The sequence below is a fragment of the Triturus cristatus genome, chromosome 9 (assembly GCF_964204655.1).
Source record: "Triturus cristatus chromosome 9, aTriCri1.1, whole genome shotgun sequence".
Lineage (NCBI taxonomy): Eukaryota > Metazoa > Chordata > Amphibia > Caudata > Salamandridae > Triturus > Triturus cristatus.
The window spans coordinates 634,442,250-634,458,008 of NC_140592.1; the positions used below are offsets into that span (position 1 = coordinate 634,442,250).

Genomic DNA, 15,759 nt, shown 5'->3' on the forward strand with positions numbered 1-15,759 from the left:
ATTGGTTGAATGATGATTCTCAGCATCTGCATGGAATGGGAGGCAGAGGAGGTGGATACTCCTTTGCGAGTCATCGTGAAGGCCACGATGATGGAAGATCTGGTATTGTATTATTCGTGAGAAGGAGGCTGACACCAAGTACATTGGAAACACGGATTTCTGATTTGTACTTATTATAGTGGGAACTGTGAGAGATGTGTATTCTCTTGAATTTAATGATTTAATTGCATTCTTTGTCTTTAGTTAGACTTGCCCCTGTCCATCTTTGGAAGTGGACATCCCTCTCCCTCTCTTGAGACCTGATGCTCTTTTTGCTCATAGTGTTACTCTCTAGAGCAAGAACATACCTTCTTATTCTAATCAGAACCTTCATTTGGTTCTACCTGCATTTTATATTTTCTGACACCTGCATCTTCTGAATTTCCACGATACACCCTTTACCATCGATTATCATTAGGAAGATTCTGTGGTGAATAACGATCAACGCCAGGTAAGTTGATTTAAAGGTTTATTCCACATCAACCTGGGCCATCAGAGCAGAGCAGCGACAGCTCTCATCAAGGACAACCAACTGCCTCAACTAGTATACTGGCACAGAACACCCAGGCTGTAATGTTCTGCACCAGCGACCTTTCAATCAAACAAGCATAAGTTACTACATGGGTCTTCCCTTAAAACAAGTACAAAAGGAAAGGATGAAAACAGGCAAAGGGAGGAGAATAGAGAAAAGAAGGATGATAAAGGAGAAAAAGAAACAGAAGAAAGAAAACAACAATGCAGGAAGAGAAAAAGAAATAAATGCATAAAACAGAAAACAAACCTCTTTACTGACTAAATTCTATACCGATGAGGAATTTTTCTGTCTCGAGCACTGCGCCTCAGAGCAGGTTCGCCCGCACAATCTATACTCCTCTCACCAGTCTCACCTCCAGGACGATTGCAAAGAATGGTACTCTTCACCAAGATAGACTTATTCCACCACTGCCCATTGATGAGCTTAACAGAGTTCCCTCTCACATCTACAACTCTGATCGGTGAACCAAACTTGAGAGAACCCTTCTTTACATGAACAGGTTTCTTTACACAAACATAATCACCCGATTTTATCTCAACATCTTTAGTACACTTCTTGGAATCAAAATAGGTTTTCAGTTTATTCTGAGCTAAACTCACTTGTCTCCTGACACTCTCATCAGTCCATTGTTTACCTTTGATCCACTTCCTCGTCCAACTAGGACAAAAGGTCATAGAAGCCCTGCGACCACGCAGCAACTCGAAAGGTGACACGCCAGTGGTTGAGTGAGGAGTGGTGCGGTAAAACCACAGCATACTCCTCACAGAATTAGAAACAACACACTTGTTAGACAGAGCCCACTGTATACATTCACCTAGCACTCTGTTCATTTGTTCAACTAGACCATTTGTCTGGGGTGGTATAGTGAACTTTTGAGGTGTTTAATACCACAAGTATGAAGAAAACTCTCAAACCCTGAACTGGGTCCCATTGTCTGTTATCAGAAATTCAGGAAAGCCTTCCTTTAAGAAAACATCATTAAGGAACTCTACTGCAGTTCTGGCATTCACGTCTTTAACAAACTTGATCTCAGGCCACTTAGAATAGTAATCCATGAGGACCAAAGCAAATTTCGATGAGGAGTCAAGAGCATGGAAAGGGCCCACAATGTCTAACCCCAACATTACCCATGGTGCAGAAGGCAATTCTATTGGCGAAAGAGGGGGAGTGCACAACTTAGCCGCTTTATCACAGCTTGAGCAAATTACACAAGATTTAACCATGTCATCAACCACTTTATCCATGGAAGGCCACCAGAACAAAAGTTGCACCCTGTTTTTTTGTCAACGTGGCTCCAAGGTGTCCTTAATGTGCATGTGTGACTAAAGCTGCCCTTAGAGCAAGGGGAGGAACAAGCTTGTCACCCCTAAGCAATAATCCATCTTCAATGGTAAGCTCATCTGCTACTTGCAGAATAGTTTTAAAGTTGAAACACAAATTCCTCTCCGTAGGCCAACCTTTCTCAACAAATTTCATGACCTGAGTCAAATAAACATCAGCACCAAGAGCTTGGCGCCATTCATTCTCTGAAACAGCACACAGCTGTGGAAGATCCACCGCTGCTACAATAGATTCTTCCTTGTCCTCCTCCCCTATGTCTGGTTTGTTCTCCACAATGTCAGAGGGACAAGAAAGAAAGTCTGCACACCCATTTTTGCAACCAGGAATGTATTCTGCAGAAAAGTCGAACTGAAGGAGTTTATACGACAAACGTGCAATTCTAGGAGTGAAACTCCTAACATTCTTCCCACTGAGAATGAAAACCAAAGGCTTGTGGTCAGTTTGAAGGCAGAACTTCCTTCCTCGAATGAAGTTTCTGAACTTCATCACAGCCCACCAACATGCCAACAGTTCTTTCTCTATAACAGAATACTTCATCTCTGAGGGAGATAGAACTCTGGAGGCAAATCCAATGGTCCTGATCTCTCCTCCTTTCTTCTGAGAGAACTGCCCCTAAACCGACGTTGGTGGCATTGGCTGTGAGGGTACAAGTAAGAGACGGGTCATAGCGACACTAGTTGTTGTTTCACCCATTCAAAGACTCCTTGACACTCTCTGCTCCATTCAAACACACCACCTTTCATTAACATTTGTGACAAAGGCCTTAACTTGCTCGTAAAGTCTTGAACGAAACGTGAATAAAATTCACACAGCCCAAGGAACGACTTGAGAGTAGCCTTATCAGAAGGAGCCTTAGATTTAACTATGGAATCAACCAAATTAGACTTGGGGAGAATCCCATTCTCATTCACTAAATGTCCCAAGAATTCAACTTCTTTTGCCATAAAAACACATTTGTCTCTGCGCAATACAACACCATTTGTTTGAAATCTTGACAGTACTTCTTTCAAGATGGCATCATGTGTGACTCTATTGGGAGCGAAAACAAGAACATCATCCTGAAAAACAGACAGCTCATCAATCCCCATAAGAATTTTTTACATAAGTTGTTGAAACACTGATGCCGCTGAGACAAAAGGGGAAACAAATGCAGTGAGGGGCCTTGATTCAGTAGCTAGCTCTACCTGGTGGTAGGCAGATGCTAAGTCTCATTTCGTGAAACTTTTCGCATCTTTCAGACTGGCCAACAATTCATTATTATTTAGAAGGGGGTGGGAGTCCACCCATATTTCTTTGTTCAGGCATCGGAGGTCAACACAAACTCCAAGTCCACCATTTTATTTGCGTGCAACTACTAAAGGGGATAACCTTAAGGCAGATTCAACTGGTTCAATTATACCTTTGGCACACAAAGAATCAAGTTCCTTCTCAAGGTCTTGTCTGATGCTGAAAGGAACATTTCTAAGCTTATGCTTGATTGGACTCGCACCATCCTTCACAATAATTTTGTGCTGAAAATCCTTATTCTTCCCTAGTTCTCAAAGAGAACGCATGGGGAAATTCAAGCCAGGAGGTATTGGCTCTAACCATTATGCAGGAACTTGGGGTATAGGCAGTGTCTGGAGGCCTTTAGAGTTTTGAGAACCGACACTCATCCACCGATTATTTTTGCTGTGTCCCGTTTTCTCAACTCCATGTAGCATTGGCACTGTAAGTTTTTAAACTTCCGCCGCATATGTTAAATGTCGTTTTTGTATTTTCTACTGTTTTAACACTATCAATTCAAAAAACCATTGTTTTAACCTCTTTTTAAATTTTGATATCTTTTTAACTGTTATGAAACTTGACTAACTTATTTGCATCCTGGTTATATTTTTTTATGTTTACTGATGTTTTCATTGTCCAAATCCAGTGATGTATGTATTTTATCTTCTGCTTTTATGGTCTATAATGACCGAAATAAACTTGGAAAATGGAAATGGAAATTCATTAACTAGATCTTTAAGATCAGGATGGTCCCTTAGGGCAAGAACTTGATCTTTGGTTCCTGGTCTGAGTACCATGCCACATAAACCTTGGTGAAACCAACCTAAGATGTTCGATCCTTTGTGTGCCGCATAAACCTTGCCAGCAATCCTCCTGTCCTTGTATTCCATGATATCCTCATTATACCCTGACAGATCAATTTCTCGTCCCTCGTACGATACAGCTTTACGATCAGGGGGTAAAAGAGACCTGTTGGGCCAAGTTGATTGATACAGATCTAATGTGATCATGGAAATGCGAGCACCGGAGTCAACAAGGAGTCTCAGCACTCGATCTCCTACTAAAATATCTACATAAGGATCAACACACAACTCTGGATTTCCTACGATTACTCCATCATCCCGTACAACACCTACCAGGTCACTCAATTCTTTGGTCATAGCCTCTTCTTCGTCTTCAAGCATGGTTCAATCAATGACACATTTTACTGGAGCAGGTTTCGAACGTGTGTTGCCTCGATTAGTCTGACATACCTTTGCAAAATGACCCATCTTATTACAGTTCTTACATGTAACACACTTAGCTGGGCACTTAGTGCCAGCAGTATGTGGTTTGTACCCACACCTGAAGCAAATATTACTTCTTGAAAAGAAAGCATTCTGTTTTTCCCAATAGTTTTGTCTATCTGGCATTTTGTTATCCACAGTCTTAGTGTCTTTCACTTTAACAGCAGAGACAGGCTCACTTTTTTTTTCTTCTAACTCTTTAGCCGCCAACTGTGATGTTTCAATACTTTTTGCCACCTTGATGGTCTCGTCTAAAGTAGGATTCCCCATTGAAAGAAGTTTCTGTCTGATCGTTTCATCAGAGCAATGACTGATAAACTGATCACGAACAAGTTGGTCCGCAAAATTTTCAAACTGGCATTGCACTATAAGCCTTCCAAGGGCAGTGATGTAACTGTCTACATCTTCTCCCGTGTTCTGTGTTCGCAAAAAAAACTTGTGACGGAGCACAACTAGGCTGGGTTGTACATCAAATCTGGTTTGTAATTTTTTTTAATGTTTCATGGTATTCATCAAGTGGATTTTCTTCATCAACAGCTGGAGTAGGAAGATGTTTTAAAATGGCTCTACCCTCAAAACCTAAGGAGTGCAACAGAAGGTATTTCCTTCTTTCAGCCCTGAATCTCATTGCGGCAATCGCACCAAGGTAAGTCTCAAAGCCATCATACCACTGCTTCCATTTGATGGGTGGCTCACCAGGTGTCTCTAAAAAAGGTGGAGTTGGAGTTGCATGACTTCAACAAACTAATTGGCACACTTGCTCAATTAAAATGATGGAGGCTAAACAGACAAAAAAAAAAGCAAATTGTCCACCCTTATAAGACACTAGGAGAAAAGATGGTAGAAGCAGAATGTAAAAATAAAAAAAAATATGTTGGCAAGAACCATTTAGATAGTTCCAGTTCTGTGAACTTGAAAAGCGGTACACATCGGTGATGGATTAAAAGCTATATGCATCAACAATAAATGTTAAATGAGCTTTGCGCGTAAATTTTGACCTTTGAATAAGCTGTGCGCATCAGCGATGACTTTGTTGGCTGTGCACAGTAATCATTAAATGAGCTACAGTGAGGGTAGAAGGCATAAACTACTCCTGTTGTGCTTTATTCTTCAGACTGAGTTTGTATAATAAAGTAAAAATCCTCTAAGTGACAAAAAAATAAAATAATGAAGAGGCACTTGTTCACATTAATTGCCGCTCCTTTGTCAGATTATGACGTGGAGGTAGCTGCGGGCAGAGAAGAGGAATTCTCTTCAAGAACACCAAAGACAGAAGGCACTGTGACGTAGTCACTAGGAAGTCCTTTGTGCGTTTCAATGCTGGAACGCAGACGCGCCTGCGTCACAACGTGTTTTTCGTCAACCACACGCCGATTTCACCGTTGCTGGAACGCACGCTTGTGATGTGCAGTGTGTGATGAGCAAAGACTTCCATTATTTCTCCGCAACAGCCTCAGAAGTCGTAGGTTCGTGTGGATGGCCCAGCGCATGTCGCCAAACAATATGTGGTGCATTCTTTGTCTTTAGTTAGACTTGCCCCTGTCCACCTTTGGAAGTGGACATCCCTCTCCCTCTCTTGAGACCTGATGCTCTTTTTGCTCATAGTGTTACTCTCTAGAGCAAGAACATACCTTCTTATTCTAATCAGAACCTTCATTTGGTTCTACCTGCATTTTATATTTTCTGACACCTGCATCTTCTGAATTTCCACGATACACCCTTTACCATCGATTATCATTAGGAAGATTCTGTGGTGAATAACGATCAACGCCAGGTACGTTGATTTAAAGGTTTATTCCACATCAAGCTGGGCCCTCAGAGCAGCGACAGCTCTCATCAAGGACAACCAACTGCCTCAACTAGAATACTGGCAGGGAACACCCAGGCTGTAATGTTCTGCACCAGTGACATTCCAATCAAACAAGCATAAGTTACTACAGATTTGCATCAAGAAAACTGAAATTCACAACATTTGCATATCCTTTCTTTTAATAAAGTGTTCTTGCATTCAGTGGCAACTCCTACGCTATGGCAGAGGAGCATCGCCCCACTGCTTTCTCACAGTTCGAGAAGCAAAAACATAAAATGATCATAACTTTTAGTTATGAGCATTTTATGTTTCTTTTGCGGGCCGGCAGGTGGACGGGGCTGCTCTGCTCACGGAGCAGGGCATAGGAGGAGGGGTTTGCCCGCTCCCGAGTGCGCAATGACTGTTTGGTCGGTCTTCTCGGGCCACCCAAACCAGTCATGTGCACTTTCCCGTTCTCCATGCAGCCTACATGGAGAACATTCGCACCCCTACAGCCCCTGGCTGAGCGCCGTGTCACGGCGCTCAGACCAATCACAATGCTGCGCTGCAGCGTTTTGATTGGCTTAGAGGAGGGAGCCTGGCTGCCTGCTTTCTGTTCCTGTCGGACGCAGGAGAACAGGAGCAGGGAAGACGTGGGACCCGGCCTAAAGGTATGTTTTAAAATTATTATTATGACCTCCCTCCACCCTGTGAACCCCATGCTCCCGGAGCCCCCCCCCCCCCCCCACACACCCGAGAAGCATGCCGGCCACAACTGCTTGCATTCGCTAATTAACTTGCCTGGACACTGTTCACATATGCTTTATTCAGGCGATTATTGATTTAAGATTAACAATTTGTTTTGAGATACTCTGTTAATATACCTTTATGCTAAATTGCAAAATTCCTCCTATTTATAGTTCCTGTGGGTCAAATTCTGCTTCACTGTCATTGAAATAATTGCTGGATCTATTGTTGTAGCCTCAGTTCGAATTAAAGGTCCATACATAGAGGAGATTCTAGTTTGCGTGTTGCAAATACTATCCTTATCTTTAGCTCTATATACTCTTTCAATCGCTTGTGTTTGTAGCGAAAAGTTTATTTTTTCACGTCTCCGGCAAGTTAATGTTTTGTTTATCATTTACAAAGTGCAGCATTGTTGAGGAATGTAGTAGGAACAAAAGGCAGTAAATTGTTAAAAACTTTGTTGAGAAAAATATTTAGTTCTATGGAGGGTTGTCATTGGAACTAGTGCTGGGAGAAATTTATTTTATGGTTTATGCAATATAAAATATTTTACCCAGCACTAGTTCAAAGGGCAGCAATACTTTTTCCACGTTATACACAATATTTAATGTGGAGCAGCATAAAAAAGTTGAACTCCAAGGAAAGGCTGTGTGTGGCAGATTATACACAGGAATGGTAGATATTACCGCTGGGAAAGCCCATTTACCCTTGCAGCACCAAATCTCCAATACTTGTCTTGCAAACTGTGACGAAAATATTACTTCTTCGACTGTTCCAGAAGCTTTAAGTAAAGGAACTATTTCAGACGATTGGGCAGGCATTATAAAGAATTGGGAAGTATGCGCGGGGATGCCATGTGGCCAACCAGTGATCCCAAATATAAATCCAAGATATTTTTAGGGTTTGTCCTTGGAATGGGGTATAACACGTGGACAACAACAGGACGGGAAAAACAAAGGAAGCCATTATCAGGCAAAATTGATTGCTGTTGGTTTGTTATCAAACACCTCCAGATATAGCTTTATTTTTTTTAAACAACACCTTACACCCTTTCTGCCTAAGAGAAGAGTTAAGTGCTTATAAGTTGATCGGCTCCTACTTGGAAGTTCACAGTAAAAACAAAGTCAAACTATTTTGCTGTAATGAGAGAGGGAGAGAGAAGAGATAATACCAGTAGTCATATATATTCAGCAGGTTTTTTTATGTTTAGGAGGATAGGGAATGTTCCTTCCACATATATGTTGAGACTTCCTAACTATCTATCTTTTTTTTAAATTTCATAAATATTTATTTTATTAATAATAAACATTACAATAAATAAAACATACCTATATAATTGAGATCCAATATAAGACCAGAAATTCAATAACAAGCACAACTATTCATAACATACTATACAATTCAGATCTATATTATGTGAATGTAGGTGCATGCAAATAAGGGAGACATTAAAAAAACAGGAAATAGAGAAGGGATGTCACTCAAAAATACAGTTGTATTAGGGTATTACAATAATATAAATATTGCAATATAATCAAAGAAAATATCAAATTCTTTCTTAATTCGGAACAGAGTCTACAGATATTAACAACGTCTACAAGGAGGTTTAGCAACTTTGTCATCTGCAATTGTACAACAATCAGAAAATAAAGATGGTTTGGGTACATATTCTGTCAAAGGGTACCATAATTTGCTATTTATATGAAGATCTGGATGATTTCGTTTTCATTGAATCAACTTCAAAAAGACAAACAGCTGACTTGCCATTTAGAGGCTTGAAGTTGTGAACTTGCAGGTTAAATAGAACTTTTCTGCAAACATGTGAACCCCCGAACAATCTAACAAGGAATGAGGGATTGACATCAAATCACTAGTGAATCAAACATGAGCTAAATACATTTAGAATTACTGATATGCCAGCACACACTGTAATGGAGCTGTTAGCAGGAGGTTTGTGTACGAAGAATAATGGGGTACTGGTGGGCTGAGGGCTATCAACTGGTATTATTGAAAAGACAAAAGCAGAGTCCTTCATTTTCTTATGGTAAGGGGTGCGCAAAATCCTTTTTTTTACAAAATAAACAGTACTGTCTCGAAAATTACGTGTATTGAATCATGTTTCATTAAGTGTTCTTGGCAGGTACCTTGTGTCAAAATTAACCCCTTCGCCGCGGCAGGAATTCCGCCGCGGCGCTGGGGGGGGGGGGTTTGGGTGCAGCGCGGTGGCGCGGTGCTCATGACGGAACCGCTCCGTCACGAGCCACGGTTGAGCTGTGCTCATGACGGAGTGGTTCCGTCACGTCTCCGCCCACTGCGCTAATCGCCCGCACAGGCGGGGAATTAGCGCCGCGTGGGCAGAGCGGCCGCCAACGGCCGTAGCATGACGGAACCGCTCCGTCATGAGCACAGCGCAACCGTGGCTCATGACGGAGTGGTTCCGCCATGAGCGGGGAAGGGGTTAAGCATGAGGCCATAGTTCATATTCAAAGGTCACCAAAGATACCAACCAGCAAGAGACTATGCTTAGGGGGAAAAACATCCTTTGGCTGTGGTTTCATTGTTCCCGCAAGGCATTTTCTCGTGTGACCAGTGTCCTGGAATTGCTAGAAAATTCAGACCTGGAAAATTTCATTTTTTCTATTCATGTGAATTTTGTGCTTCCTTGCCTTACTCCATATCTATGAGGTCATGCAGAGCCACTCAGGGTGGCCTTGTGTCGCCTCAAAGATATGACTGAGAGGCCGGCGCCACCGGAGCGTCAAAAAAAGTGACTCTCCTGCAGGGCAGGCCTCTTGTAAATAAACCCCTTAGTATCTGTGTGTATGGAACCGTGTTGCTGCTTCGGAGGGTCACTCAATTCTAAGAGGATTTTGAGATGCAGAAGGTGTCTGAGACGTTATTGTTGGATCTGGCTGTGTTTGGATAGCTCCGGTTGGTTGGATGAAATGGGCGACCTACTAATCGCTGGTTGATTGGTTGGCTTCTGGGAGTAATATGACAGGGATATATCATCATTTATAGTTGAAGAACTTTCTATGTGTTCAATAATTAGTTCAAATTGGGGGCGTGGCTTGGACGCTGACCAAGATGGCCGCTTAGATCCGGAGCTCCGCCGCACCGGGACGGACCCGTATTAATTGCAGCAGTCCTCACGCTCTTTCGTCAAGCTTACTGAGATGTTCCAGCTAGCGGAACGTGATGTGCGCCTGGTGAGCCAAAGGTGAACCTTTTCGCACCCGGAATACGCTGTTTTCATCGCGCTGAATGCGCTCCTCAGAGCGCCCGCCATTTTGTCACCTCAGCGCTGCTCGTCTGGAACCGGCGCGCGCACCTGGAGCAGCAAGTTCTCCTCATGCTCTCAGACGCGCTCTGCTCTTCATGGCAATGTGGAATATTTTCTATTTGACAAGCGCTTTTCCAAGGGATAGCTGCATGAAGGACTCATTACAACTTCCCTGGTAGGTGAATATCTCTGTGGTTTTGTGCTGCACCCGGAGGATTCCACACCTGCTTTAATCCTTCAGAGAAATGTTTTAATTTGTTTTCTACGCTATGGAGGCGCATGGAGATGGATTTCGCACCAGGGGCTCTTTTTCTATGACTTTTATACACTCTTAAGGATACTTCTGCCAAACCTCATGTGGTACTAAGCGTGTTATTGGGCAACGTTATTTAAACACCAACTATGTGTGGAAACATCTCCTAATATCTGCTGGCATCACTTCCAGGCCCGGGGTGTCTTCATGACTTCTCCAAGTGTCCTCTATTACTTCTGATAACCGCTGGGCTATTTAGACCGGACATGTTGACATATTGACATTCCCTGCCTCTGTGCCCAGATTGTTGCGTTGGCTTGCTTGTTTGACTTTTGCTCACTATCACTGGCACGTTTTAAGCTTCTATGGGCAAGCTTCGCAATCCGAAGTTTGTCTTTGTGCCCTCGAAGGCTCCGCCTTCCTCTGCCTCCTCCTCACCATCAGGCCATTCTCCTCATCCTTCTTCCACAGAGCAAATGGCGACAGCAGGTCCCTCCCGCTCTTCTTCATCACAACCTTCTTCCAGTAAGTCTTCTCCTCCTGCCTCCTTACCTAAGCGCTTGAAGCCGGACTCCTCTCCTCCTCCATCTGAGTCATCTCCACCCCCTATCTCTATGGAGTTGATACTTGAGGAGATTCGCGCTTTGCGCCCGTTCGTGGAGGAGACTAACACTAAGATGCAGCTCTTTGAGGCCAAATGGTCAACTATGGAGGCCCGTGTTTCTTCTGTGGAGCAGCAGGTTCCAGAAATTCAGTCAAATTCCCATCGCATTTCCTCTCTGGAGAAGTCTCTTCTTACCCTTCAACAGCATACTGAGGATTTGGAAAATAGGAACAGGAGGAATAACCTGCGCGTTTATGGCCTGCCGGAATCCTTGGAGGGTGATGATCCTGTCACGTTCTTCTCTTCTTTCCTCCTGAAATTGTTAGACCTTCCTGCTACCACCTCTCTTAGTATCCAACGAGCCCATAGACTTGGTCCTCGTTCCTCCTCCTCTACCAAACCGCGGGGGGTCATTATCCTCTTTCTTAAATTTACGGACCTCCTCCTGATCCTCTCCACAGCTCGAGCGAAACGCCAAGTATCTTGGATGGGTCAGAGAGTTTATCTCTCTCAGGATGTCTCTGGTGCCACTGCTGCCAGAAGAAAAGAATTTCTGTCTCTTCGCGCTCCTCTGCGTTCTATGGGAGCTAGATATGGCCTTTTCCACCCTTGTACCTTCAAGGTAACTCATCAAAATAATACTTGGACTTTCCAAGACCTGGCTGAGCTCAAGAAATTTATCCACACTCAGACTAACGCTGGCATGGATACATCTAATCCTCCTACTGGTTGACTATTTACCTGTTTGGTTTTTTCTCCTTACAGGTTCTTGCTGGAATTTTCTCCCTCCTCGGTTGATTCTTCTTCTGCCTGATATGATTGTATAATGGTTGTTGTCTGGGTTTCTGTTTTTGCATACATTGGTTTCTTTGTGCATTGTTTACCTCCCCATGACTCCTGCATAACATGTTTCTCTTTCCTTCCCCTAGATTTTCTGTTCGACCAACCCTCTTGTAGTCCTCTTCGTACCATTTGATCCGTCTTCCTCATATTCCGTCCTGTTGCGGTGGGTTGTTGCTCTCCGGTTCGGAGGGCTGTTCTTGTCGAATCCTCCCACACCCCATCGTCGTCATCTTGTTATCTCCCTTCCCCCTTCAGGTATGTTTTCTTCAGTCGTCCGTTTTGGATATGTACTGTCTCTTCTTCTTCTCCTCTTTTTCTCCCCTTTCCTTCCTTTCCTCTTTCCTTGCTCTTTTTTCACCATGTCCTTCGACTTTCTTGTTGTCCTGCTCTTGTCTTTCCCCTGCCCGTTATTCTCCTTTGTGGCGTTTTTGGTTTCATCCCTTTTCTCTGTTCCTGGCACATTTTATTGTGATTTAATTTAAAGTTATTTCATGGAATGTGAAAGGTTTTGTTAGCCCTATTAAGCGGCAGAGAGTGCTTTCCCATCTAGCCTCTTACACTCCTGACTTAGTTCTTTTGCAAGAGACTCATCTCTCTGAGGCGGAGTCTCTTAAGTTAAAAAGAGGCTGGGTGGGAACGGTTCTATTTTCTCCTACTTCTAACAAAAAGAATGGTGTGGCCATTTTGTGTCACAAGAAGTTAAAATGTAAAGTTCTTTCTCAAGAAAATGATACTGAGGGTCGTTGGGTCTTAGCTAAGCTGTTAATCAATTCTGTTTCCTTGACTGTTTTTAACGTATATGGCCCCACTCACCCTGATTGTAACTTTTGGCCTCTAATAACTTCTAAGTGTTTCCAATACAGTGACTCTCTGTTCATTCTGGGGGGGGATTGTAATCAAATTGTTGACCCGTTTCTTGATCGCAAATCCTCTGCCCGTTTCACCCCCCACAAATCACACACACAATTCCTTGATACTATCTCCAAATCTCACCTTCTTGATTCATGGAGACTGTCCCATCCTGACTCTTTGGATTATTCGTTCTTCTCACCCCCTCATGCCTCCTTCTCCCGGATTGACTATATATTCCTTTCTCAGTCTCTCTCTCAAAATCTTCTTTCCTCATCTATAGAGCCGATAGTTATCTCAGACCATGCTCCTATTGTCACTGTTTTTGATCTTCTTCCCCCTCATCCCAAATCCTCCCGCTGGCGTTTTAATAATTCTCTCCTCCTAGATCCCCTCTTTTCTTCTTCTTTTCTTTCCTTTGCCACGGAATTTTTCCTACTCAATTCTGATCCCTCGTTACCCCCTCATGTTATTTGGGACTCTTTCAAGGCTACGGCTCGCGGCTTTGTGATTGACTTTGTCTCAAAGAAAAAGAAATCTTATCTTAAGAAACAAAAAGACCTTCTCTCTCATATCAAATCCCTGGAACATAAATTCTACACCTCTTCTACTCCAACTGTTGTACCAGACCTTATACGTGCCAAACTCGAGTTTAACAAAATTTCTACTGACAATGCATCCTCATTACTTCTCCGCAGCAGCGCCCGCTACTACGGGGGTCGTAATAAGTCAGGTAAGCTTCTGGCCAACTATCTTAAGTCCCGCAAGGAGCGTAACCTGATTGATTCAATATATTCCAACGATAACCGTCTCCTCCACAAGGAGGAGGATATACTCGCCCAATTTCAACAGTTCTACCAATCTCTTTATACCCCTGAATCCCCCCCCTCGGCTACTCTCATTCAATCCTACTTGGACAAAATTCCTGCCCCTTCCACCTCTCATCTTAATTTCCCTGATCTTGAGCTTGACCTCTCTGTCACCGAACTGGATAGCGCCTTAACATCTCTAACCAAGGGTAAATCTCCGGGTCCGGACGGTTTCTCTGTGGAATTTTATCTACATTTTTCGGATCTTTTGCTTCCTAAACTTCTCTCCCTCTTTCAATCCTTCTTCACCTCCGGCACGGCTACTGGTACCTTTCACGAGGCTACGATCTGCTTAATACCTAAAGATGGTCGTGACCCGCAATTTTGTAAGAACTATCGCCCAATATCCCTTGTTAATGTAGACTATAAATTATTTGCTAAACTTCTTGCCCGGCGCTTAGATTCTTTCCTCCCACACCTTATCGGTAAGGAACAATGCGGTTTCGTAAAGGGTAGACTTACCTCAGATAATTCCCGTCTTTTTCTCAATGTTCTCAATAAGGTACCTTCTCTCAACTTCTCTCTAGCTGCTATATCAGTTGATGCCGAGAAGGCTTTTGATAGAGTAGATTGGTCCTTTATGTTCGCCTCCCTCCGTTGGCACGGCTTTGGTCCTAATTTTATCTCTCTTGTTTCTTTACTTTATTCCTCTCCTAAAGCGTCTGTGTTAGTTAATGGCCGGATATCCTCTTACTTTCCTTTGCAGCGTGGCGTCCGCCAGGGCTGTCCTCTATCCCCTTTACTTTTTGTCCTAGCTTTAGAGCCGTTTCTGTCGTCCATTAGAAACAACATTCTTATTTCTGGCTTCCCTTATGACAAAACTCATTTGAAACTCTCTGCGTATGCAGATGACATTCTTTTGTTTATTTCCGATCCTGACCAATCCATTCCGGCCTTACTACTTGAGTTTAAATCTTTTTCCCAAGTTTCTGGCTACAAGATCAACTCTGATAAAACTGAGATCCTCCCTCTTACTAAATTTTGTCTCCCTCATCAGTTTTCGGCCACCGGCTTTGCATGGAATCCCTCTAAAATTAAATACCTTGGAATCTGGTTCTCTAACTCCATTTCTTCATCTATTCGGTTGAATATGTCCGCTGTACTATCCCGCATGGATAAGTTGTTCTCTTCTTGGAATCCTCTTTTTCTCTCATGGTGGGGTCGGCTGGACTCGATCAAAATGATGATTTCTCCCATTCTTATATACATCTTTTCCATGCTCCCCATTCATATCCCTGATGTCTATTTCAAGCGCATTGATTCCTGTCTCTCTAAGTTCCTCTGGAATAATAAAAAATCGAGAGTTGCACTTGCTGCCCTTCGTAAACCAAAGGCCAATGGCGGAGTCAACTTTCCGGATTTCCGCCTATATCATAAATCTTTTTCTCTCCGTCAGGCTTCTAATTGGCTTGTCCTTACACCTTCTCCTCTTGCTCCTCTTTGGCTCTCTATTGAACGCTTACTCCTCTCTCCTTTTTCCCTATCTGAAATTGTACATTTCACCGCTAAGAATTTAACCACCTCTCTACCCCTGTTTAAGCATACTACTTCTCTTCTACATGCTCTGGTCCGTCCTGACCCGGTCTCTCGTGAATCCTTTTTGGCTTCCCCTATTTGGTACAATTCACTTATTCTCCTCCATAATCGTCCTATTTGCTGGACTGCGTGGAGATCTAAGGGGCTGATATGGGTTAACCAGCTTTTTGATGGTTTTCTCCCATGTTCTTTTCCTCGATTCCGACTTCTGTTTCACTGTCCCCAGTCTTTCTTCCATAGATTCACTGTCCTAATGGCCATTATACTTGAGGTCTACTACTCTCTTCCCTTGTCATCCTCTTCTGTTTCCCAGTCCTCGCTTCTTCAAATTCTCTCTGCTCTCCCCAAAGCCTCTCTTATTTATAAGTTTTTCTCCTCCCCCAATCCGACTCGTCCGAAATCTAAATTGGAACTTGCTTGGGAGCTTGATTTGGGCTGTGAATGGTCTATAGTCGTTTGGGACAAAGTCTGGGTCAGATCCTTAAAAATCTCCCGTTCCGCCTCACTAACTCAATCTAT

At 43.1% G+C, this 15,759-nt stretch overlaps 1 protein-coding gene across 1 annotated transcript in view; it reads right to left on the reverse strand.

Moving 5' to 3' along the window:
* The window catches only part of LOC146798410 (uncharacterized), a 492,519-nt gene that overhangs the window by 354,692 nt on the left and 122,068 nt on the right, over window positions 1-15,759 (reverse strand). The gene's annotated exons all lie outside the window — the stretch shown is intronic.